Genomic DNA, 25,540 nt, shown 5'->3' with positions numbered 1-25,540 from the left:
AATAACATGTACTTAGCAAATATATGGTTCACCTCCCTGTCCTCATCAAGGTTACTGCTATGGAGGTCTTCCATTATAGCCTCACAATGAACTGTACCCTTCTATCACTACAGAAGGAACTGCTAAAAAATATAAAAGCAAAAAAGAGTGCCCCAAACAGAGCTTCTGCAGTGACAGGTCAACTGCTGCAGCAGTTTAACATTACAATAATATGCATGGTTTTAGGAACTTACTTAGCATTCAAGCTTTACGAAGAACAGATAAAGATTAATTTTATGAATAACAATACATTGTCCAACAGCTCTGCGCTGCTACAAGCAATAGGCACACTGTTAGTTGTTAATAATTTTAGGTTTCTTTGGTTGGCTACACTTAATTGGGTGAAGAACTGAATGGAAGGCAGAGCTCAGAGTCAAAATGAACAGAGCTCATTCCAGGTGGTTGCCAGTCATCAGTGGCATTCCTCAGGTCTCAGCAGCACGGTCAGTTTTTTTATCAATTATATTGATAAGGAGATCAAATGCACCCTCGGTTCTTACAGAGACAACATGAATTTAGGCAGGGCTCTCAATCTACTCAAAGTTAGGAAGCTTTGCAGTGTAACCTGGTCTGGCTAGTCAGATGAGCTAAGTCCAGATCCATGACACTCAACCCCACACAGCCAGACAGGCTTGAGGAAGAGCGGATGGAAAACCTACCAGCAGAAAACAACCTGTGCATGCTGGCTGACAGTTGCACATGAGCCAGCACTGAGCCGAGAAAGACCAACATCATCCTGCTCTGCAACTCGAATACGATGGTTAGTAGAACTAAGGAAGCAATTGTCCTTCTGCAATAGGCACTAGAGAGAAGACACCTCAACTACTATGCTCACTTTTGGACCCTTCACCACAAGAAAGACCCAGAGCTCCTGAAACTTGTTCAGTGAAAAGCAATAAAACTGGTGAGGGGACTAGAAAACAAAACGTATGAGAAGCAGCCAAGGAAACTGAGGCTGTTTAGTCTGAAGAGGAGGCTGAGGGGAAGCCTCATCACTCTCTATAATAACCTGAAAGGATGTTGCAACAGGGGTGTCTGTCTCTCTTTTCTCAGATGACAAGCAATAGGGCTCTAGGAAACAAGTTTCAAGCTGCACTAGGGACGTTTTCCATTGGACATATACATCCCAGATGGGATGAGGGCCAAGCACTGGAAGAGGCTGCGCACAGAACTGGTAGAATCTCCACCCTAGGAAGCATTCAAGAGATGTGTAGATGTGGCACTAAGGGATGTGTGACGGGACTTGGTAGGTCAGGTTTATAGTTGGATTTTATTATTTCGAACCTAGGTGATTCTATGATTCTAATTACTGCAAATTAGAAAACAAGTGTAATTCTTGTTTTCTTTGCAAGGCCCTTATGTTCATCATTTCAAAACAACTAAATGACAAATGCTAATTTAAGGGGTGGGAGGGATGTTTACAGCTACTCAAAGAAAGTAGTCAGCTCCCTTTTCCTGTTTTTAGTATGCTTACCTATTTAGGAAGGCAGGTGGCAACTGTCCAGATGAATTTACTTCTGATTTTGAAGCTCTGGAGTATTATGTGCCTGTGAGAACAAAGAGAAAACACAGAGCATGTTTTACTGACTCCAAAAGTAACATTACAAAGAACTATTTTGCATCCATTTATATTATCCCCACTACACATCCTGACCCTGGCATTACAATCTGTGGCATTATTTCAAAGAAAGAATTTTTCTAAGTTAATACTTCTAGTAACAGCACATAGGAAAAAGCTAGTCAAAGAATCACTGCCCATGAAAGTGCTTGTTCATTTCAAGTGCCATTAAAAAGTGCTGGTTGCACTGCAGTTCAAAAATAGCCAGAAAAAAAAAACTCCCTCTAGATAGCAAAAACATGAAGAAAAAAATACTAACAAGGGATTGCGTGAAGAAAAAAAAAAAACAAAAAAAAGCAACTTCCTTGATTCCTTTGCCTCCTGCTAAAACTATCCCACCACACATCCACCAGATGGTAAGATGGGCTGGGAAAGGAAATATATTAGCCTGATGGTAACCCTATGGAATTCATGCACCAGGCAAGTAGACATAAAAACTTGTTCTTCAATACACAGGTCATAAAAAACCATAGTTGTCTCTGACTGTGAACTACAGATTTATAAAGTTGCAATTGCCATAACAAGCAATAAATCTGACCTCAGTATTCAATTCTATATTCAGTTATTAAATGAGTACACACAAAATGATACACATAAGAAAATCAAATTACACTAGATTCAAACTGAAACAATCACAACAAAGTCTTTAAGAAAAGAACACCAGGCACTTCCACTAAGTTCTTAAAGGTAATTAATGATGCCCAAATTAAATCTGTCTTATTTATATCACAACCAAGATATGAACATCTCTCCTTAATGATTCATTAAGTTTTCAGCATAGCAATATCTTGACATTGTTATAGCCTAACAAGTACCGTATGTTTTCATACCAGATTACACTATCCCAATATCAGTAACATGTGTGTGTGTGTGTGTGTGTGTATACATATATATATTACTGATAAGCTCAGATTTTCAATATACTTCCATTTAAGTTCTCCGTTGCATGTACCACTTTAAGGCAGCAGTTTGCCTCCTTGTATATAGCTCCAACTTAAGATCTGATAAATATCTCTATTATGTATATTGCTGCTTGCTTTCAGCACCTACAATGACAGCAGGAACAGTCAGAAGTCACAGAAAACTGCTTGACTGGTCAGAAGCTAGAGAAAACTGAATGGAAAATTCTCTTTTTAATTACAAGAGGATTAAAATTCTATGCCAACGCCTACTTCTTTGTCATGCATAGCAGAGACTTCCAGGCCCATGCTAGAAAACTACAAATCTTAAACTCTCCAGTTTATCAACTATCTACATTCAGATTTGAAAATAAAATAGCTAAAATCTGAACTGAATAAACAATGGATTTTATCCCTTATCTTCCCATATCTGCTTTGTGGATAGGTAGAGAAACAAGAGGCGCACACAGATCCAGAACAAAGAACATGTCTGTAGAGATGTTTTTCAAATCATTTATCTACTCCAGTGCATGAAACAAAGAGCATAGAGATCACACACACAAAAATGAACTCACTTAAAAGGTCAGGAATGTCATTTCCTGATTATTTTTTTTATGCTTTCTTGATTTGAAATTCAACGTGTTTACAGACCAATTTCAAATTTACTGCAAATCACAAAAAGAAAGTGCAATTCTAAGCGTAATAACAAAGTCACAGCTTCTGTCAAGCTACAGGACAGGCCATAGCACTACTACTGCCTCAAGTGCCTGTATCGTAGTCCTTGTTAATTATTCATGTGCATGTCTGAGCAGTGGGACTGAAGGAAAAACTCACCTCGGAATAAATCTGAGACAGTTTAGCTTAGAGAAGATAAGGCTTTCTCTGAGCCCTCCTAGCATCCATAAATACCTGAAGAAGGAGCTGAAAAGATTGTCAGGCTTTTTCAGTGGTGCCCAGTGCCAAGAGGCAAGGAGCACAAACTGAAACACAGGAAGTAATATCTTAACATCAGGAAACGCTTTTCTGACGACGGGTTACTGAGCACTGGCAGAGGTTGTCGAGAAGTTGCAGAGACTCAGCTTAGAAAGGAAGGAAGAAAAAAAAAGCAACATTCTCAACTTCTACCTGAAGTACACAAGAACATCTCCATAGTTTAGCATCCTGCATATGTTATTTGCATTTAACCAATGCAAGCTCACAGGAAAGTCATGGCAAGTACTGCTAGTCACTAACAAATGACTTAAATCTGACTAAGTGAAATGCATAGCAAAAATATAGGGGCTTCCTATCTACTTTTGTTTAACTAGATCCTACATTAACAATTCTGCAATCCAGCAGCTAGAGCCAACCGTAGTGACAGAAAGGGTACCTGCATCAGGGAGAGACTAGTGAAGGTCAGCATTCCTTTAAATGACACAATTACAGCTTTTAATTAAATACTACCACCTATGCAGATATTTGATGGCTTGTGAAAAAGCTGAAACGCAGCTGAAAGCAGAGAAGAAAAATCCTAGCAGAACTAGTTTGTACTGACTCAAGTATTACACTAAAATTCAGTAGCCTTAAAAGGCCAGGTGCCTCTTCCTTCTCTGCTGCTCCGCTTTGGGCTCCCTGGTGCCATTCTCTCCTTCCCACACACCATGATGCTTATCCAAGTTGCGTAAGGGCCACTGACTCACCAACAAAAAGCTCCCACTACGTTATTTTTTTGTACAGATGAACTTTGTGCTGGACTGAATCAACACACAGAAGTCTGCAAAAACACCACAGCCGGTACAAGGTAGACAGCAGGATGCAAGTGGGGTGAAGAATGTACTTAATTCAGCATCAGCATCCTTTGGGATTAGCTCACCTCTTTTGTAGATCCACAGCTTGAGTGTACTCAAATCCAGCTTTCTGCTGGCTGGCCCCATGCAATTGTGCTGAGTGCAGATCCCAGCCTGTCCCCACAAAGTGGGCATCCTGGTGGCCCCCAGGGAGCACACAGCTATGTTCTGGTATGGTGACAGCTGTAAAACCACTCTTCATTTTTCACAGCACAGAAGTAAGCTTGACTGGGGCTTACATCCAAGGGCCTCATCCACATATTGTACACAGCTATGTTTACATGCCTGCACTTTTCTTAGCACTCCTACAAATGCCGTGGAAATAGCACCAGTCCTACCTGTCCTTGAACAAAAGGGACAATTGATGTGAACTGGAACACCTCCTTTCCTCCACAGCCAAGGAACATTCCACCAAGAGTAACAAAGAAAAGAATCATTTGCCTAGCTATACATCATTAAATTAATTGGAGTCTTCTGTGTTCTCAGAACTGCTGCCAGCTACTCTCATCATCTCTCTGTGAAGAGGACTGAAAAACATATGATCACAGAACTTGTTTCTTCTCCCCAACATCCACACTTTGTTGTACATATACTTAAATAAGATAGATGAAAACTCTACGTAAGACAGATATGAAAACTCTATATAAGATAGATAATAAGATAGATGAAAACAAATAAGGAGCTCTTTCTCTCCTTAGCCACTGAAAGACAAAATTCTTAAATTGGCTTTAAGGATTTTCTTGGAAGATCAAAATAGTATAGATCTGGATTGAACCCCAAAAGTATACCTTGACTACACAATTCACTGTATACTCTCACTAAAATACTTCTATGAAGTTCTATGAAGAAAATGTTTCTGGTTTTGTTTGGTTTAAACTCAAACTTGTCCTACTGAGTTACTAGCTCAGTAGAAGCTTATTCTGTGGCCTTACTTTCATTATAGCAGTAATTATCAGAGAATAAAGATCATGCCATGTATCCACATATAAAAAACACTGAGATGTAATTCTAATTATATTCGTTTTTCTCTCTGTAAGTCATTTATAGGACTTCCAATTCACTTTTTGAAAAATGATTATTATTAGTCTACTATACTGAGAAAATTGAAACAAAAACTGTATTAAGCAATCAACTAAAGATTACTTGTGAAGCAAAATATGCATTTATAAGGGATATGAAGAGAATGAGCATGATTTGCCCCAGGTTACTTTTAAAATCAAATTCTTTGTCTACCAGGTCCAGAACTAAATAAGAGTTTAAACCAGGACAAATCTACCAGCATGAGCAGTTTTACTGCCCTTGTGACACTGTTCACAAGGAGGCAAACAAGCACCCAGTCGCTGGCATGACAATGTGCTACTGAGATCTTCTAGAACACACAGGAAGAAATCCCAGTGTCACTGAGTCACAGGAATTTTTCCATGAACTTCATCTATAGATATCCGTTAAATATCACAATCTCTGTTAATAAGGAAACAAAAATTTCAGGAGATCAATTGTTACTTCTCACCTTGAAATGATGGTAACAGTAACTGACTTTTACCTGTGGCTTCTAATTTTGTGGTAGCCTGAAAACATAGTTCATATCAGAATGTGTTTCAATTGAAAATATTTCTACACATACATGCACGCACAGGAGGCTACTTTTGTATATGTACACATACAGTGCCCATATGTATCAACATAAATAACGTAAATATCAACATATCAAGGAAAGCTTCCTTGCTAGACCTTGACTGATTGCCAAAGCACTATGTATTTTGATCAGTGTTCTTAATCATAACTCTTTTCTGCTGTACTCCACTGTGGGCATACCGAATGATATTTTTCATTAGTCTAAAACAGTCACAGAATCACAGCACTGTAGGGCACCTTTGGAGACCATTCAGCTCAACTCTCCTGCTAAAGCAGGGGTCTCTACAGCAGGTTGCACAGCAAAGCATCCAGACAGCCCTTGTTCATTTCCTGATGGTAAAAGAGGAATAATTTTTAGCGTGAACTGTGTTGAAGTAAATTTCTGTGAGAAAGCTACCTTTAAGTTGCATACATTTGCAAAAAGGTCACAACAACAGCTGAACAAAGCTCTGCTGTGAACTTTCTCTGAAAGCCCTCAGCCAACTCATTTCCAAGCATACAGGCACTGTAATGGCGGACATTAGAAAATATGTTGCTAAAGAGCTGTGCAAACTTCAGCAAATAAACAGAGTGCATTTTTAATTACAAATGGAACTACCTTTTTCTAAAGCAACTCAAAACACAAACAATTCAAATTACTCTTTTGCACTCTGCACCAAACACCCAGTTTGTTGACTTCACAGGAACACGGTAGCCATCCTATTCCCCTTTGAAGCTTCTTCAGACCACTTCAGCTGTACTCGGAGAGCTCCACCTTTATAAATAATAAATGAGACTTCACTGTTAAAAGGCTCTTACTTGCTTAATTGCTTTACAATGCAATGCATCTACAGATACAGAAGCTGACGAACTCCAGAGCATCACTAAGCCATATTGTCAAATACCTGCTTGTGAGAGGACCTTTCTGGTTGCTGCTGGATGAGAAAACGCAGCACAAAGCTGAAGCACACTACAGGCATTGCTGCCTACAGACTCACAGCAGAAAATGCAGTCTCCTATTGATTTCAGTTTCACTTCACGAAGCCTATTTTTGTTTAACTCCTGCTTCACCAAATAAAGCAGATTTCCAGTTGCCACTCTCCCAGTAATACAAGGTAAAAGATTCAGAGGTTTGAGAGAACTTCCTGGAAAAACTGGGAACCTGCTGTTGCTTCAGATTACTGCAGAAGTCTTGTTTCCCCCCAGTCAGCTTCTAAGGACTGAAACAGAGGAAAGGAGCCTCACCGACCTGGTATGGCTGAGCCAGGGCGACTCCAACCACCCGCAATCGGCACAGCTCCCTGGTTTGCCACCATCTGTGCTGCACACCCGCAGCTTCTCAAGGTGAGGGTGGGTGGGAAAGAGAATGGAGTACGTCAAAGGCACTGAGACGTGCAGCAAAGCAGACTTGTGCGTAAGTCTGCATCGTGAAATGCCAGCAGAGCAAATCTGACCTCTGTACAAGAGAAACAATTAAGGGAAAGGAGGAACTGGGGGAAACACTGTGTGATTTACCAAGGTGAGGGGTGTAGAAGGGATTTTGAACCACAGACAGTAGGTATCATCATTCAACTCCATGTATGTGTGTTTGTGTGTGTATATATATATAGTTCAGATGTTAATGTTAATTTTCAAGAAAAATAATTACTCAAAATCTGCTTGTTAGATGAAGATAAAAAAGTCTTTCTTGTTCTTTGGAGATGCTCTAAGAGGAAAACATGATGATTATACGATGAGCTGTCGCTCAGCTACAGCCCACTCTGTTCTATTACTGCTCACTACAGCTGCTTTAACATTCAGTCAGCTCAGCTGCCTTTTATATTCATTACATGCAGAAATTCTCAAATGTCCCTTATCACACAAGGCAATCCCTGTCCTTACAGTCCAACCCAATTTGATCTCTTTTTGCTTTGTTGGCATTTAGGATTGATTTGTGAAACAGAGTAGGAACCCTGCTTCAATACCCTTTGAATTCCTACACCACATACATTTTTCTCTGCCCTTCCTTTTGGTCTCTAGAAAACTGAGGTTACATGGTGCAGTGCACTATTTGCATATCAAAAGCAACAGCACTTTATGCAAAAGTAAAATGCAACCAGTTTTCTACTTTCAGGAAGAGCTTAAAACATGAAAAGCACTTCCTCCCAGTCTTTAACTCTAAATTCAGGTGTAGCATAGTCCATCACGAGTGGTTAACATAAACAGCTTATCATTAAAGAAGCTCCTCCACTGCCACTGCTACCTGATAGATATTTGCAAAAAACAGAGATCGTTTTCCTTCCTGACAGAACAGTTAAAAACTTCATAGCCCTATAAGAATTAACATAAATAAGAAAACAATTCAAATGCTCAGAGAACCACGAAGAAAGAACTCTAATTTATCTCAAGTGACCTACAACTTGTGTGAATGATGCCAATCCTTCCTACTGGGGTGTTTCAATGTCTTTTTTTCAAGCTGGCCACCACGGCCTCTGATGTATCACATTACGTTATTACAGTGAGCAAGATGACTCTGTTCTGATCTGTGACTGGTTTGTGGCATCTATGCCAACTTCCCCGTCTAGAAATGCACCCGGCCGGCCGAGACGGAGCAACGTGGTGGGGACAGCAGAACGGCAGACAAAGAACGCCTGCTGCTCAGCACAGCGCCCGGCTGCTACTGGCGCAGACAGTGGGTGGTGCTCGAGCTGCCTTCAGCCCGGCCAAATCCCTCCTCCGTTACTTCCCAACATTAGAAATGGTCAAGTATGCCCCAACTGCTGACCAACTCAGGCAACACCAGTTTCATAAAAAACGTACGTTTCAGGTGGTTTAAAAGAAAAACAGCTAGCAGATGGCTCCTAAAACCATGCTACATTACAGCATATTGGATTGTATACTCATTAGAATTGTACTATCTAATCAAGTTAGTTTATCATTTTTGAGTCACCCAAAACCCTTCTTAGACCCTCAGAGATAATCTGAAACTTATCCCCATACATCTTCAGTTACAGTCAGATAATTTAGCTAAATTACAGTGGATCACAAGCAAGAGCCCGGATTTAAAATCAGCCAGTCTCAGCAAAATATCTTCCATTGTTCATCTATCTAGCCTACTAAAAATCTAAAGCATGCAGTGCAAAGGAACGCTCAATTCGCATCACCAAAGAAGTGTCTAAGAGCACAATGATACTGGCACATTAATCCTTTGTCATTTTAGAATCATTTCTATCGCATTCACAGGCATTTCTATACCAGTGCTCTGCCTCCCATGAAGCTAACAGTGATGCCACTACCATGCTTTTTCAAAGACATGACAGAACAGCGCATCAATTAAAGAGTGAGATCTCACACGCAGAAATAATAATTGCCACCACAGCACGCAATCTTTAAAGGGTTCAACCCATCTGTGAGGCTACATTCCTCTACTGTATTTTAGTTGAGAAAATGGAGAAATAAAAATACTCCTAATAAAGCATTAGGGAAACTTTGATGCTGAAGTCATACATCGTACAGTGAATAAATAGGTTTCTCCTTAATGATTGCCAAAGCAGACAGGGAATTTCTCACAAAAACTAGTCACCTTTCTAGAAGGGCCTACTGCCTTCATTCCCCCAAGACTCCAAAAAGTTCCTACACTCTAACATGCCAAACACCTACACTCTAACATGCCAAACAAATAAGTAAATCAGGCATTAGAGTACCCAGATTCTCCACAATTAAGTCTGACTAGACTCGTTCTTTCAGAAACTAGAGTGAGAAAAGTACCCGCATTCATTAAGCTAGCCCTTCTCTCTGGCAGCAGGCACCAAACAGGAGTTACTCATAAAATTTCATCTATCGGTAAGAGGAAAAAATGCATACAGTAGATGCACAGCAACTGACACATGGCAAAGACCAACGCCACCTAAAGTAGCTTAGCCTAACTCTGACAGGCCCCAAGATTTGTAAAATTCAAACAAAACTGCCTGGATACATGAATTACAGGTGAACATTTTCACAACTTCATTTCTCACGAAGCACAGAAAAGAAACTAAAATCCACATTTCAAACAGCACACATTGCCTCTTCAAAACAGATCACAAGTCAGCTGTCAAAACCGTCTTCTGTGTCTTGCTCCATCCTCAGTCCAGTCCTGCCTTTCCATCTGCCTGCCTGATGTATTCAGTGGTTGCTGTGGGAGCCACTTCCTCTTGTCTGTCCTATTTAACTAGTGTAATTCAATGGAATAAAATCAACCATTTCTGCAACAGCAGGAAGGCACACAGCACACTCTGGAATACCAAATATATCAATTCAATTTATTCAGTGGATACGAATTTTACCCAGAATTCCTCCCTGTGACTGACTGACACTGAAACAGAACAAATAATTCAGTAATCACACCTGCACCCGGAACAGGCTGTCTTGTTCGGCACTGAGGTCATCCAGAGAGGGGTTTGCAGTGCAGCTGCTGTGCTTTACATAAACACAGAGCTTCCCTGGAATTGTGAATGCCTACTTCTTCCACTCCCACCTCCTTTTTAATATCACTTTCCTATATGCTTTGGTCAAATCAGTGTTTCTGTCCCCCACTGCCTTCCATCAGCAGCTGTTTTTTCCTAATTTGAGAATGAACTGCATTACAGAAGTGTTTTCTACCATAAGCAAGAAAACCTTACGATTATTTCACTAGGACTTTGATGCAAGGCTCTCACGTGCTTTAATAGCATAGGAAATAAAAGTTTTAAAACTAACTCTGTTTCTTCAAAGACCACTAAGGCAGAGTTTTAAAGGAGAAATAACCAACTCTGAGAGAGTGACAGATTGTTTATGCTTACTCAGTTCCACTCCTTCAGTGGCAAAATCATCCCGTGTGTGCTCACATCTCTTTTGCCAGGCTCCTCCCCATGACTGACCCTCCTTCTCCTTCAGTCACATCACTAAAACAAACTGCTTACAACACTGAAGAACAAAGTTATAGCCATTTCTCATGTGCTAGATGTGAATTTTCTTCACAACATCCCTCGTGCTTCACTTCTATTGCAAGTATTACTCAGCAGAGACCTTCTCAACGCTTGCCAAATCATATTCTAAATATTTCCCAAGCTAAACTGGTGAGGCGTGAAATTCTGTTCTAACATACAGGATAACCAGCCTTATCTTGATGGATTATTTTTGTCAAATGGCAGCTAAAACTTCTGCAACACAAATAAATGTTCAGAAGAACCCAAAATAACTTACACAGTCATGTATCATTATCGTACATCATTACAGATTTAAGCTCTCATTTGATGAGCAGTTCTGTACAAGTGCACTTATTTTTTAAACGCACGTTCCTGAAACAAAGGTAACCAGCAGCTGCTTCGGTATCAGCCAGCACAGGCATCCCAGCTGAGCCAAACCTCTCACTTCTGCAAGCTGGGAATCCTGCTTCAACAGGCATTCTCTATGAGACCCATTCAAATTGTCATATAACCCAACAGAATAAGCAGGAAGCTCAATAACAACAGAAATACATAAGCACATTTTAACACACTAAAATAATGCAAGACTTCCATTCTTCTCTAACCAAGTTCCTCTGCATATGTAAAAGAGAACAAACACAAAGCCTTCAATTTCAACTATGCTCTTACAAGCAGCACCAAAAGATGGAAATGTTTCTCTGCCAGTCCAGCTGAACTCATCAACCATTATTAAAAATACTCATTGAAATGAATGGCAAAATCACCACTGGCTTCAAAAACAAAGAACCCTCTCTGAAGAGAAAAAAAAAATATTGAAAGAAGATGGTTGGCTTGCAGTTTTCCTATGTGCATCACATCAGCTTTTGCATCAAAGTTGGTAGTGCAAATAGGAAAGCAAAGCCTACTATTTTATGAACTGATGTAATCGTGCTTAGCACTTCTGCCTGCTTGGCAGCGGAGGGCAATGACAGCACTTCACCTCAGATCACACGCTCGTGTTTTTTCCCCCTGCTCTTACATCCTGACACGTTAGGAGTCAGTCTGCAGTCCAGTGGGACACAAAGCAACACTTGTCTCAAATCTCTCTTCCCCCACTCCCCTCCTCTCAACTCTTCCAGCTACTGCATGCAAAACCAAAACATAAGAAAGTGGAAAGGGAAGGGAAGGAGAAGTCTCAGGAATTGAAAAAAGCATGTCTAAACACTGAGGAGCGGGTCACCAATCCACTCACAGTTCAAAGAATAGATGAGTTTTAGATGTACTGCAGCAGGTATTTATCTATACATAGAACTAGTCTGGGAAAACTATTGCCCCCTATGCTTTACTGCTCCTCCAGCCCCACAGAGACACATACTGCAGTTAAATTATAGGCTTGGTGCTCTTAGCTTTCTACTCTTCACAGGCCTACATATGTATTTCAACAGGCTCCTACAAAGCTGAGTTTCTTCACTCTTCCGCAAATGGAGTATGCAGTGTTATCATATAGACATGAGCTTCAGTAGAAAATATTACGGAGTACATACATTTACACATGGAAAACACTGCAAATACTGTAAATACATACTGACAAATGTAATCCATTACTGAAACCTGCCAGCATACATAATTTATTTTCTAAGAAGTTTTACTAGGAGGTTTCTTGAATCTGCCCTGCTGTATAGTGCACAAACACAACTGTGCATTGGTTGTATCAAAACTCATCTAAAAAATCCACCATTAAACCAGCTATACTATCACCCAGTTTTCCCACATCCAATTCTTTTCCCCTCCCTCATCTGTTCTGGAACTACTGGGATAAATTCATAAAGAGAACCTATAAGTATGGTGGAATCGGCCATTTCTAGATTTTTTGTCGCCTTCTTCCCTAAATTATATCTTTTGCAAGGTTTAAGACATTGTGGAGTACCTAATACACAACAAAAGCAACTTGACACAGCCTGAAGAAGATGAGATATCATGCTGGATACTTACCTTTTGTTATTCATCTCAAATATCTTCAGGCAGTTAGATGCATCTTTGTTAAATTGCAGACAATAAGAAAAAGTTGAAACCGAAGAGTTACATTTGCCGGTTCTCCTTTCCATTAATAAGAAAGGGCACAAAACCACCCCTATACCTGCTAGCATTTTTGAGTAGCTTATGAAGTTACATGCAAATAAACAAGCATACATTTTACTAATTAGAAATCAAATACATATATAAATAGCAAAAACAAATGTGTTTTTATAGACAGAAAGAAAATATTACATATGCGTTAAAATGTACATATTGTTACATATGCATATCTATATAATCTAGATGTAACAGGTATCGATATTTAATCTAAATGCCAATTTATTTCCCATGTATTTATATAGATAATATAACTACACATAGATTTATCTATCAATAAAAGACTTTACATAACATTGCTAACATTACCAGGTTACTTTTTTTCCCACTTGGGATAAGCTGTCAATTCAAAATAAAGAACTTGATGCACATCAGTTATTAACCCTCGTATTAAGCATGCAGTTTAGAGCCCAAAGGACTTTTTCAGTATTCTTACTGGCAGAGCTGACAGACATCTGACAAAGTAGAAAAGTAGCATTTCATTTATGCTTGTTCCATTCAGCTCCAGCTGTTTGGTTTGTTTTAAAACCAAAAGAAAAAGGAAAAAGCTGCCAGCATTTTAGAGTAGAAAGTCAGAAACCTGTTTGTAACAAATGGGCCCTGTTTTATTAATTACCACTAAAAATTCAGATTCATTTATTTACAAAAGAAAAAAAGGACAAATTCTCTTAAGTAGCAACTCTTATTAACTTTACTTTTTTTTTTTTTTTTTTTTTCAGTACCACTGTTGCTGCAGAAACCAGTAAGAAATAATTTCTCTTAGGCCAGTCTGTATTATCTATCATGTTGTTTTCCCCTGAGATCATCAATTCTTCTATAATGGTAGGAAGAAATGTAATTACAACAGAAGGCATGTATTTCTTTCTAGTTTTGTCATATGTATTAAGCAACATAAGATGAAATACAACTTAAAAAATATTTTAGCATAACATTATTTCATTTTATTTCCAAAGCCTTCTGGCACCAATGACTCTCATCCCTTTATTTAACGTGTAAGACCCCAAAATTATTAAGATATATGTCTGTTTGTAAGACAAATAGACAAAGCAAGCTATGACAAGTGGAAATGACAAAAGACAAAAGGCTTTTTGGTTTTGGTTTTTAAACACAACATCACATCTTCCCCAACACTTAACACTGGTACAGACAAATCTCCCACTTGTCCCTCTGGCAACATGGAACAAGATAACACTCTACCAGGGATCCTGAACTTGAGCCCATATAGACTTGTTCCTTTTGCCAGCCACCCTCAAAACCTGTGTAATCACCAGCAGGTGAACCAGTTACACTCAGTAGCACTTTTTAAGTGCTTAAGACTGAACCACTGAAATCCTGCAAATAACACGCTGCAACCTGTCAAAATGCAGTCAGCCAGTGCACTGACAAACCAAGCAATGAGAACTGCTGCGCAGAGGCCACATTACAAAACAAAGAAATAAATTTGAAGCGCTTGTGAAGGGCTCAAAATGAAACGTTTCTGTAAAAACATTGCATCATAGACTGGTTGAGCCTGAAGTCTCCTTTGGGCCCACCCAGCTCCTGCCCTGCTCAAGCAGGACACCCTGACAGCTTTGGAAGTTCTCCCACTTCACAACCTGTGCTCCATCACCCGCACAGTACAGAAGCTCTTGGCAACAGTCAGATGGAACCTCTGCTTTGTGCCCACTGCCTCCTGCACTGTCACTTCCTAGGCACTATTGTTTTTAAAGAATTCTCTCGCACCTCAAGCTTTAAAAATCACAGACATCCGAAACTGTTTAAGAAGTGTTCACAAAGGATAAGGATTGCTATAAAATCTTAAGGAAGTGAATGAGGACAGCAACACTAAACCTCAGCCAAACAAGAATTCAAAGCCTAAAAAGCCATAAATCAAACAGAAGCTGACAAGCTTCAAAGACAGAAGTGCCCCTCTGCAAGGAAACGCTGGTCCAAGACTGGATGTGGGGATGACCACCAGTGATCTGTGATGCGGCAGCTCTGTTACTGCCTTTCACATCCATGCAGCTGTTAGCTCACATCCTTAAGGTTTGCTGTCCTACTGGAACCGGCCCCAAGAAGATGACTGATATTCTCCACATGCTGCAGTGCAGTCCCATCCCCACCCTATATTTTTAGTTAGATTCTCTAGAAGCTACTGCAGAAGAAATTGAATATGGGAAGAAATGTGAGTCTTACATTGCCATTTAGGATCTTCCTAACAGAAAAGCAAACCCAGCATGTAGGGCAACAGGATACAAGGATCCCCATCTTATGCAAATGGATTTACCACCCATGTGCAAACTTCTGCCGTGGCACATACATGGTACATCTGATCTGAACACATGCTGTCAGAACATCTAGGATTTCTGTGCATCTGGAGGAACCGTGACTCCAACTGCATGTCCCATGGCCCGATTAGAGCTACTACGGGAATTCCCAGGCAGCCATCCAACGGCCTCACAAAGCATCCAGACAAGGTTTCTAAAGAGGGACAGGAGGGGAGGGGCAGGGAATCTACAGTCAGCCCCAGACACATGAAGCCATCACAGAGACTGATCAGTGAAATGGGCAGAAAGCAAGGAAGCCCTTTTTAGGTAGAAGAGTCTCCTGCTTGCTTGTACACAAGGAGAAGAAAATATTGTCTCTGTGCAGGAACTTCAAAACCTTTGGAGCATGTGTGACAAAAACTGATAAATTATAATGTTGCCTGTATCGGGCAATTTAAAATTGCAAAATTTAAAAGACTTTGTGTGTGCTTTATACCAATGAACAGAAAATTAAATGGCTTTTCCTGCATAGTTTTATTTGCAAAAATAAATGAAGTAAGGCACTCGGTATACACTTGATCCTTTGGAAATTCTCACATTAGACAACTTTTTTCTATTGCTGAAGATACTAACCAATACTTTCCAAAATACTGAGCTCCTTGTTCAGATTATCTCAGGGCTTTTTTTTACCCCCCTTTTACTTTAGATGTGACTTCATGTGGCTGAGAAATGTTCTTATAAGTAAAGCAATCATATTTCACGTGGAATTTCTTGTATTGGTGAGTTTTAGGGTTTTGTATACATGTGCATAATATAGGCTTTACAAATACCATTAATGGCATAGTGATAATGATAACTGTAACTTTGTCACACCTCAGACATCAGAAACAAAGTATACATCTGACTCCAGGACTTATTTACAGGTGGATGAAATATAACATACCACATCAAGTCAGCAGACACCAAACCATCAACTCCCACTGTTACAAGCCCAGGCAGAACAGTGATTGTATCTTATCAACAAGCACTGAAAAGTTTGGGAGAACTTTAAGTAAACCATGCTCAGTTCTGCTTACGACTAGAAAGAATGCATGCATAGTGATTTTTATTCCATTATGAAGCTTCTCACTCGACTCAATCATTGGAAGCACATCTTTAAGAACAGAAATAAAGCAGAAGAGTGGAGATGTGAATCAGCCACATGGCCACACTCTGTGGCACAGCAGACGGGCAGCTCCATGTTCCTATTGCTGCTGTCCTCACTGTGAGGATTAGTAAGCACTCTTTCTTCAAAAATAAAAATATTTTTATGGGTTTTTAATTTCCACTACTGGAACAGATTCTTAAAGGCAGATCAACACAAACCATAAACAGGATGAAGTTGCCAAAAAAAAAAAAAAAAAATTGAAAAAAAAAAAAAAAATCAGAAAAATGTCCAGTGACTGTTCTCCTGATGTCACATAGCTGGAACTACTTATAACCAAACACTTGTATGCAAATCAGAGCTCAGCCAGACTAATTTAAAGAACAGACTAACACGCTGCTAGCCAGTGGAATATGGCTAACAGGATTTCAGTATACTATGGAGTTTAAGAGCAGCTGGCTTTGAACTTTCGCTGCACAAAAGTAATAAAATTTTTAGAAGACTGGAATACAAAGCATTTAATCATTTAAAAAGCAATTTTACCTTTCAGCAATTTATTTGGGATCAGAGAACGTACTATTCAAGATAAATTAAGTTAGTGTTCTGTATTAGAATACTTTAAAAAAAAAAATTAAGTACAGCTAGTCACATTCATCCTTGCTATAGCCCTGCTGAGGTCACCAAGACTTCATTACAGATACATACAGTTCAAGAAATAAGCTAAATGTAAGCTTCAATCCTGACATTTTAAGTGAGCTCTCACAAGTTTCCACCAGAGAAAGTAAGTGGGTTTTTTTTTTTGTTGTTTTTGGGGTTGTTTTTTGTTTTTTTTTTGGTTGGTTTTTGTTTCTACAGTCTATCCATGCACATACAGCTTTATGTTAATTCAGCATCTGCTTGCTTTCCTAATATAAAGGTTATATGATTTCCAAATATGAAACAATAGAGAACTGTCTGGCATCTTACTGAATATACTTATTTGCTCCCAGATTAATACAGATAGCAAATACTTAATAAGATAGATATTCATACTCTGAAAAGGCCAGAACTCACTCCATTTGTCATCTTGTCCCCCACAGACTATTCCAAATGCACAGACAGTTGGAGCCAAGTGGAACAGCTTGCAGACTCAGAATCTACATGAGCAGTGCTCCTCCTGACCTTGCACAAACATACTGGACCCACCTGAGGGCTGTAAACACATCAGAAAAAAAACACTGCATGGTTAAGATGAAGCTACTGCTACACAAATGTATACACAAGAAAAATGCACATTACAGAAAAACAGGTAATGCTGAACAATTAAGTAAAGAATAGGCACACAAAAAAATTAGAACAGAACTTCCCCTCAAACCTGCCTTTCCTTCTTCCTGTTGGCTTTGCATACCACATGAAGACATCACAAAAGAGAACGGAGTTTCATCCAAAAGGATATTGAAATTCTTCAGTCAGAGCACGCTAAGTTGAGCAGACGGACTGTAAACATGTCAAACTTGATATGGAAGAGTCTTGCCAGAGTAGGGTTTTCAAAGACAATCTCAACCGAACCCTAAGCTCTTTAAAACCAGTTAATTTTATACATGCAAACAGAACACATCTCTACATTTTTAATGTTTATTTCTCAAATTCTCTTTCTAGATGTCTTAGAATCTTTAGATTACTTACATTCCCTATAAAATAATGTTTAGCTATTGCAACACATCTAAAGAAATAGTATATAATCCAGGCAAGGGTCAAAAGATCAAGTGTGATGCAATGACATTAGCAGCTTGTGAAGGTATTCTATGGATCAGAATAGGCATTATCTTCTGTATGCTGCTTCCTAGTGTACTGGAATTTTCCCCATTTACTGTATCTGTGCACTACGCCAGCAGACAGATGGTAGGTAGCAAGGTGCAAAACACGTAACGGCCACAGATCAGCTGCTTGATAGGGGACTCGTGTATTTTTCCACTGTAATCAAATTTATGTCTAGATTTAGTAACAGCTACTGAAATTACCATAGAACCTCAAGTTCTGATGAAAAGCAAGTACAAGTATGCACATATAAGACCAATATGTATGCATGTATACACACACACACACTTTCCTTCTTCAGTCTTCTTCAATTACAGCCATAATTGGCAACCTTGCAAAAGGAAGGAGGAAACAAATCTGTGGTTGCATATTTATAACATACTAGGCAAAATGAAGGAAAAAAAAAGAGGGTCAAAAATAACCAGGAATGTGCAAAATAAAAGCCATTCATCCTATTGGAGTCTTAGGGTGCTCTCAGGTTTCTACACAGATGGACAGTAACTTACAACCTGTAACATGTACAAAGTCATACCATAAAACTTTCTCCAACACTTTTTTTCCAGGTTCCCCTCCACTTCTATCTCTGCATTCTTTCAACAATTGACTGGTTTGTTATTTTTTGGACACGCAAAAATATAATTTTTCATTCTAATTAAATTCATTCAGAAAATTCCAGATTTTAAGAAAATTATTAATAGAAGATAACTTTAGAAAGATATGAAGGAAGAAAAATAAACAATGCATTTCTATAAAGCCAGAATTGTAACCAGTTAAATCAGTGCTAACTATTCTACCACTATAAAAATTATTATTTTTCCTCCTATTGATTTCAAATAATATTTAGGTCATCCATAGAAAAGGTTCAGAGGACAGCAGATGCACTGATAACCTAGCTCCTGCATAACACAAGCTAAAGAAGTTCACCTCTGCTTTAAGCCCATGACTTTCAATTGAACTACATCATTTATTTCAGAAAGATAATCAGCACCGATGGAAAACCCATCAGATATCAGACAGTTTAGTGGACCTGTCACTGGAAATCCAGGGAAACCGCCTTCCAGTTTGCTTCTTCTAGCTCCAGCTTGCAAGTCATGGCCCTTACCATAAAGTCCTCCGCTAGACTTACAGCTCTGGAAATTAGAGATCGTAATTACATACCTTATCCTTCTTTTCCATAAAATAAACAGATTGATTTGAGCTTTGGAAAGCTTGTCCTGTAAAAGCAGATTACAGAATCTTATTTCGCCTCTTATCTCACATTTATGCAGATCACTGCTTCTACAGCACTGAAACCCTGCTCTCAAAAGATTAACTATTAAATTTTACAGAAATACTTTCATAGCCTGCTAGTCATACCTTGCTGCTGCAAGCAGCTAGGATTATGAATGGCAATACAACACTTCTGGGCACTCAGAACAAGGAACCTGGTAGCCATGCCTGACAATTGTTGCCATTTCTTTTTCCTTCTGACGTATTCAATGGTAATTTTCACATTAGCAGATGAAGACAAAGTGAAATGGAGCTACGAGTACATCTTGCCTGTTTTAACCTGTGGATTGTGAGGCATAGTAACAGGTTTTTACATTATGACATTTTGTTCATCAGGAAGTAACTGATCCATTTGATGGGAAGTCACAGTGTCTTTTCCAATCATAGAAGAGGCAGATGGGCAAACATTTCAGCTACAAATACAGAACTATCCGAACTAAGTAATATTGTTCATCATACCTGCTTGGCTTTTGGAGAGCCTGGAGCTTCTACAAAAACCTTCCAAGATGTGTGCACATTGCTAAGCCCAGTAGCACAGTACTACCTGCTGCCTACTGCACATAACTGGCTTCTATTCCAAAATGCCACTGAGTCAACAGCAAGACTATTATTTTTATAGCTGGTTAAGATACGTAATAAGAGCATTAAATAAATACAGTTATAGAAAGCATTCTTGGATCTAATTACTGGTAAAGAACTAGGTTTTAATTAAATGGAAGAATACATAGCAACAAGCCTATAATAACAGACTTTTAGTAGATGATGAAAGCTGCTAAACAAAACCAATGGAATCAAGTGCTAACTTGTGTTCAAAACAGGGAGAAAAAAGAGAGGGGAATAGTAACTCTGGGAAAGAGAATAAATGAGGTTCTGTAAAAGCATTCAGGTAGTGGATACTGAGAGGAAATGAAAACTCACTGGTTTTAAGGAGTTGTAAATGTGCGAAGTGCATGACATGATGCTGAGCTATAGCAGCTGTTTTCGCAAATGTCAGGCAAATATTTCACTAACTGGAAAAAAGCAAAATTATAACCTGTCATCAACACCACATATGTCATGAAAAAGTATCAAGTTGGATATAAAGCATAAATACTTCCCAATGCATTCACAATTGCTGAAAAGTTTTAAAAGCCTTGCTTTGAACTTATTTAAAGAAACCAAAGAATAAATCTGGCAAATGCTAAGTACAAAATATCATATGCATCAATTAAGTCATCCAGAATTAGTTTTTCACTTCCTCCAGAGATCCTCTTAAAAAGAAAGTCTGGCATTTAAGAGCATATATAAAAGCATATCGTATATAATCGGCATATAATGCACAAAAAAGCAGACTGCTTTCAAGAAAAATGCACAGACAAATCAAAAGCTCATGCCAGTAGGACAGTGAGTTTTCTGATTACGCCAAGCTTTTTTTTTTTGGCAGGTGCTCACTGAAAATATTACCAAAAGATAACGTACAACCTCACCTCCAAAAATGGATGATGACACCAGAAGAACTCTACATGGAGTAGGAACAGCCCAGAACAGCCTTTGCCAAGGGATGGCATTCATTTCAGGAGTAAACATTCTAAGTTAGTGCTCAACACACACCTCAGCATGATTCTGTATGGGAGTTGAAGCTATTCCGTGCCATTTTTTTACCAACATAAAATAACCTTAGCTCTTTAAGTTGGCTCTGCAAAACTGTAAGCTAATGAGTTAGTAATTTTTTTTTTCCCCATGGTGAACTCTTCATGAGTTTTTTTCCATGCTCTCATTCACACAACAGCACACCATGAAGCCTTTCTGTAAATGGGGCTGAAGTTACTACTTCTACATAACTTAGTGAGGAGGTAAGCAGAACATAAAACAGTTCTTTTATACATTAATAAAAAATTACTTTCAGTAATAATGGAATCATTTACCCAGGAAACTCCAATAGAACTACAGAAAAACTAATCAGCAAGTTCTGTTTGTTCTGCATTGATTTTAGCCATGCAGACATCAGTGTAGTCTCTTTATTTTTCAATCCTCAAAGAATTAACACCATATCATAATATGGAAGGCAGTAGTTTTTCAAAGAAAAGTAGACTGGTGTGGAAACATAAGATGAACTTTCATCATCCAGTGTGCTCGGAAACTCAGACTAGCTTTCATTCTGCTATTGCAGTAACAACAACAAAACTACATGAAAATACTTATCTTGATGTTTAGACTTCAGAATGGATTCTCCTAAGGCCCCAGAAAGACCCTTAATTAGAAAGGCATATGTAACACATAACCCGATACGAGGATTGCAGTCACTGAATTTTACAGCCCAGAAGGACTGATAGGTTCATTGATGCAGCATGCAGCTAAGAGTGAAATGGGTAACAGTATGGATTTCTGACCTTGAAGTCAAAATGACAGCAATCAAAGCCCATTCTGTTCTAGTCGTTGATGGAGCTCTGTTATAGCTGGCATGCAACCTCACATCCCACAGAATTAACATAATATGCCCACTAGTTTCTGCAGAGAAGATAGTCAATGATTCCCTCTCCTGGCTACTTCCACAAAGAATTTGAGAGCTCATTATAAGAGATGCTTCAACATCAGAGGCAAAAGTCTTTCTATGACTGCACCATTGCTGTAAACATGAATCCGGTCATGAAATAAAGGCTTTGGCATCCAGAGGACGTAAGAAAGCACAGCTCTAAGAATTGCCTGGCTTTCAAACATTTGCAAATGACAAGTGCACAAGAATTTCACTCACTGAAAAAGCTGGTGCTGTTTATACAGTTGATAGGGTGCCCCTATCACAGCCAAACTGACTACTCTATATACTACTGCAATATAGCCTGGAGAAAAGCCTGTGTTTTAAGATTCCAAATTAAGTTTAATGACCATTATACAAAGAAAGGGTTGTTAGAGTTCTTTTCCTATGAGTGAGAAATTGACCATATGCTAAATACTCTACAAATATATCAATGATCACAAGGAAAAAAAAAATGGGGCCTTCACAGCTCTGGTAACACTTGAATACTTCACAGCTCTGGTAACACTTGAATAAATAATAAGGTCCCTAGTGAAGAATAAGTGTCCCTTACAGCAACAAGGCTGTGCAAATACATGTCTAGGGTGGTGGAGAGGGAATTAACAAGGAGATTTCCAGCTCTTCAGGCATCCAAACTGATCTGTTGTTCAAAACCTTGGGAATACAGGACTAGTCATTTCATCCTAAATGGAGGCCTTTTATAGACTCAGCTTCAGGAAGCAAACACATCAAAAGCTGCTTGACCTCAGTGTTCCGGAAAACAACGCACCTTGCAACAGCCATGCTCTATGCCATGTTCAGAAGGTGTTATTCTTTTTCTGCTTTTTCACTTAGAATTATTCACTATCAAAACAGATGTTTCAAGCTTTAAGATCTAAGAAATACCTTCTAAAATTAACACTAACTAGAAAAACGAACAAAAAGTTGTTTCCTTGGTAAACGAGGAACATATTAAAGAATCATAGAATATCTGGCCAGTCAGAGGTGTAAAATACTACTGGAAGATAAGCCAGCATGCTAAGCTGTCAACAGTCCTAAAAGGCTCTTGGCCTTTGCTCAATCCATCAAATTGCAGAGAAGACTGAGATACAGAAAACAAGAAAGAGGGGAACAAAGTGTCAATTTACATGATATGTATATATTTATATTATATATATGTATATATGCACACACACACATATATAAAATATTATTTCTACAAAACACCCCCATCCAGTTAGTGGAAAGAGAAACAAATAGAACAACTTTGAAATGCAGCTACTACTAAATCAAGAGAATAAAATAAATTAAGAGCTACAAATATTTTACTAGGCAGTAAGTTGCTGAATTCTTTTCCCTGCTGAAGAATTGCATTTCTAACTTCCTGAAGTCCAATATTTTTGCTCTTGTATTAAGCTCATCTTCCACTGATTGCAGCTGTAGCTTGGCTTTTGGACAGTGACAATAGCAGGTGCAGATCCAGCAGTGAAAAGCTGTGCTTTTTCAACATCTCCTAAGCAAAAGCAAACTTTATTATCAGACAGCAAGAATACTGTGGGAACAGAATCTCTCTCCCTTCTCTTTCTCTTCAGGGACAGCAATTTCTGGAGTACTGCATCAATAGTTATTTGCTTCAATATTTGGGAAAAAAAAAAAACACAAGAAAACAACAAAACAACAGCTCGGCTTGTCAATCAAAAACATGTCAGACACCCTCAGCAAAACCACCCCCAAGCACCAGGCAAAACGCGTATATGTACCAAGAAAAAAAAATCTGCTAAAAAGACTGCTCATCGGTGATAGTAAATCCTTCATCATTATCAGATCTGTACAGGGTCTTTTTATTTGACTACCCAGTTACACGCTGTTCAGACACAGCACAACATCTACTGGACGTTCGGTCTCAAACTCCCAGTCTTAACGATCGCGTTACAATATGGCTCTTGTCTAAGTAATAAAATTCATCGAAAGATGAACCTGAAAACATATCAAGCAAGAACTTATTCTTAAGACCTATGGGACTGAATACCATCTCATTTTCTATCATACATTCATACTTCCAGATTTGAAGTATCTATCTCTCATTATTACAAATATATTGTACCATTATTTTTGCATGGCATCCTTTCAGAAAGCTGCAATACCAAATATCCTAGTTGAGTTCAATTGCTCTGCAGCTGTTGTAATTCAGAGATTTTTCCACTTAGACATCTCTTGAATTCAGCTCTCACTGTACCCTTTAAAAACCCGAGCCTTAACTATCAGATTTCATTCTCCATTACGTGGAGCCTCCTGTGTCAAAGTTATCTGTTTTTCCAGAAAGACAACTCAAACTCAGCAGCTCTTCTGAAAGTAAAAACAATCCAGCAATGCAAAATCTTAAACTGTCTCAGCATTTGAGATTCCTTTGGTTTATACAACCTGATCTGCTGAAAAAGAAAACACTAGGTTTCAGTAAGTTTTTCTTTAAATACAGCCACTCAAAATGGGAAATTAACAGGAACTGTTCACAATCATCTTTCATTTATCCACTCTTAATCAACTATCTACATAATCTATTTATTCCATTATCCAAACCAGATACTCTGTCTGCTGTCTCACAGTTGCAGCCACTCACAGTACTTCCGATCACACAAACGTGCATATTCCTTAAATAAGCAGTTAAATCCATGTAATTCAGCCTCCGTTGGGCTTTCTGAAGAAACAGAGAAGTGAAAAATTTTTGCCAAACAAAAAGAAAATATATATCTGAACTGTGGTAACCTAAAAATGGTGAGAGAACAAGTTAGAACTTTTAACAATGATACTGCTTCTCAGGCACTGGAAGAAATGAAAATTATACCAGTGATCAGGAAAAAAAAAAAAAAGCTTTTATCCTTCTTGACTTGCAAACTCATTTTTCACCGCTGTACTTCCCAAAGGATTTGAGAAATGCATGGCAATGGTGTTCATCAGAACATACTACAGCCCTGTAGTGATATTCTTACTTAAGCTTTCATTTTCCCAATACAATACTGCTGTTTCGTTTCAGGGGCCAAGAAAATGCTGATGACACACATGATATCACATGCTCTCATTTCTCTATTTCATGCCTTAATCAGCATGCAGAGTTGCATGGTCTTTCATGCATACAATATTAAAAAAAAAAAAGACTGTACTAAGAACAAAAATTTCTGAGAGAACTGGGATTTCTGAGCTTTTTTTTGCAGCTTCAGGGAGGTGGAGGATGACAGATTTTGCTGACATTTACTCTTGGATAGCACTGAAGTATGAAACAGAAATGGTTGACAAAATGTACATTACTTTCTTCACAGTACTGGAGAATAACACCACCCTCTTCACAAATCAAACATAAAAATAAAAGAACGTTTCATGATAGCTGCTTTCAGCAAAGCTTATATAAATTGTTTCTAGTCATCACTGTCTGAACTTACTTTTACTGAGCTGCCAAGAATAAAGGATGGTGATTGAAGGAACGCAACTACTTTTGCAGTCTATGAGGAACGAGATCATAGATTAGCATCCTAGTTGATGTGTATTCTGGAATTTCACTCTGGCTG

General features: G+C 38.7%; 1 protein-coding gene across 5 annotated transcripts in view; it reads right to left on the bottom strand.

Annotated features, from left to right (window-relative positions):
• Positions 1 to 25,540, bottom strand: part of OTUD7A (OTU deubiquitinase 7A) — a 108,489-nt gene that overhangs the window by 63,760 nt on the left and 19,189 nt on the right. For 4 of the 5 annotated variants that reach the window (XM_042876022.1, XM_042876026.1, XM_042876024.1 and 1 more), the window contains exon 2: positions 1,514 to 1,586. The gene's annotated coding sequence lies outside the window, so the exon portion shown is untranslated. Of the gene's footprint in view, positions 1 to 1,513; positions 1,587 to 17,476; positions 17,564 to 25,540 lie in introns of those variants that run through there. The other variant, XM_042876025.1, reaches the window with a different exon arrangement.

This window comes from Lagopus leucura, unplaced genomic scaffold (assembly GCF_019238085.1).
Source record: "Lagopus leucura isolate 7727_CA_CO unplaced genomic scaffold, USGS_WTPT01 Super-Scaffold_100015, whole genome shotgun sequence".
NCBI lineage: Eukaryota > Metazoa > Chordata > Aves > Galliformes > Phasianidae > Lagopus > Lagopus leucura.
This window is presented reverse-complemented; position numbering and strand designations above follow the sequence as displayed.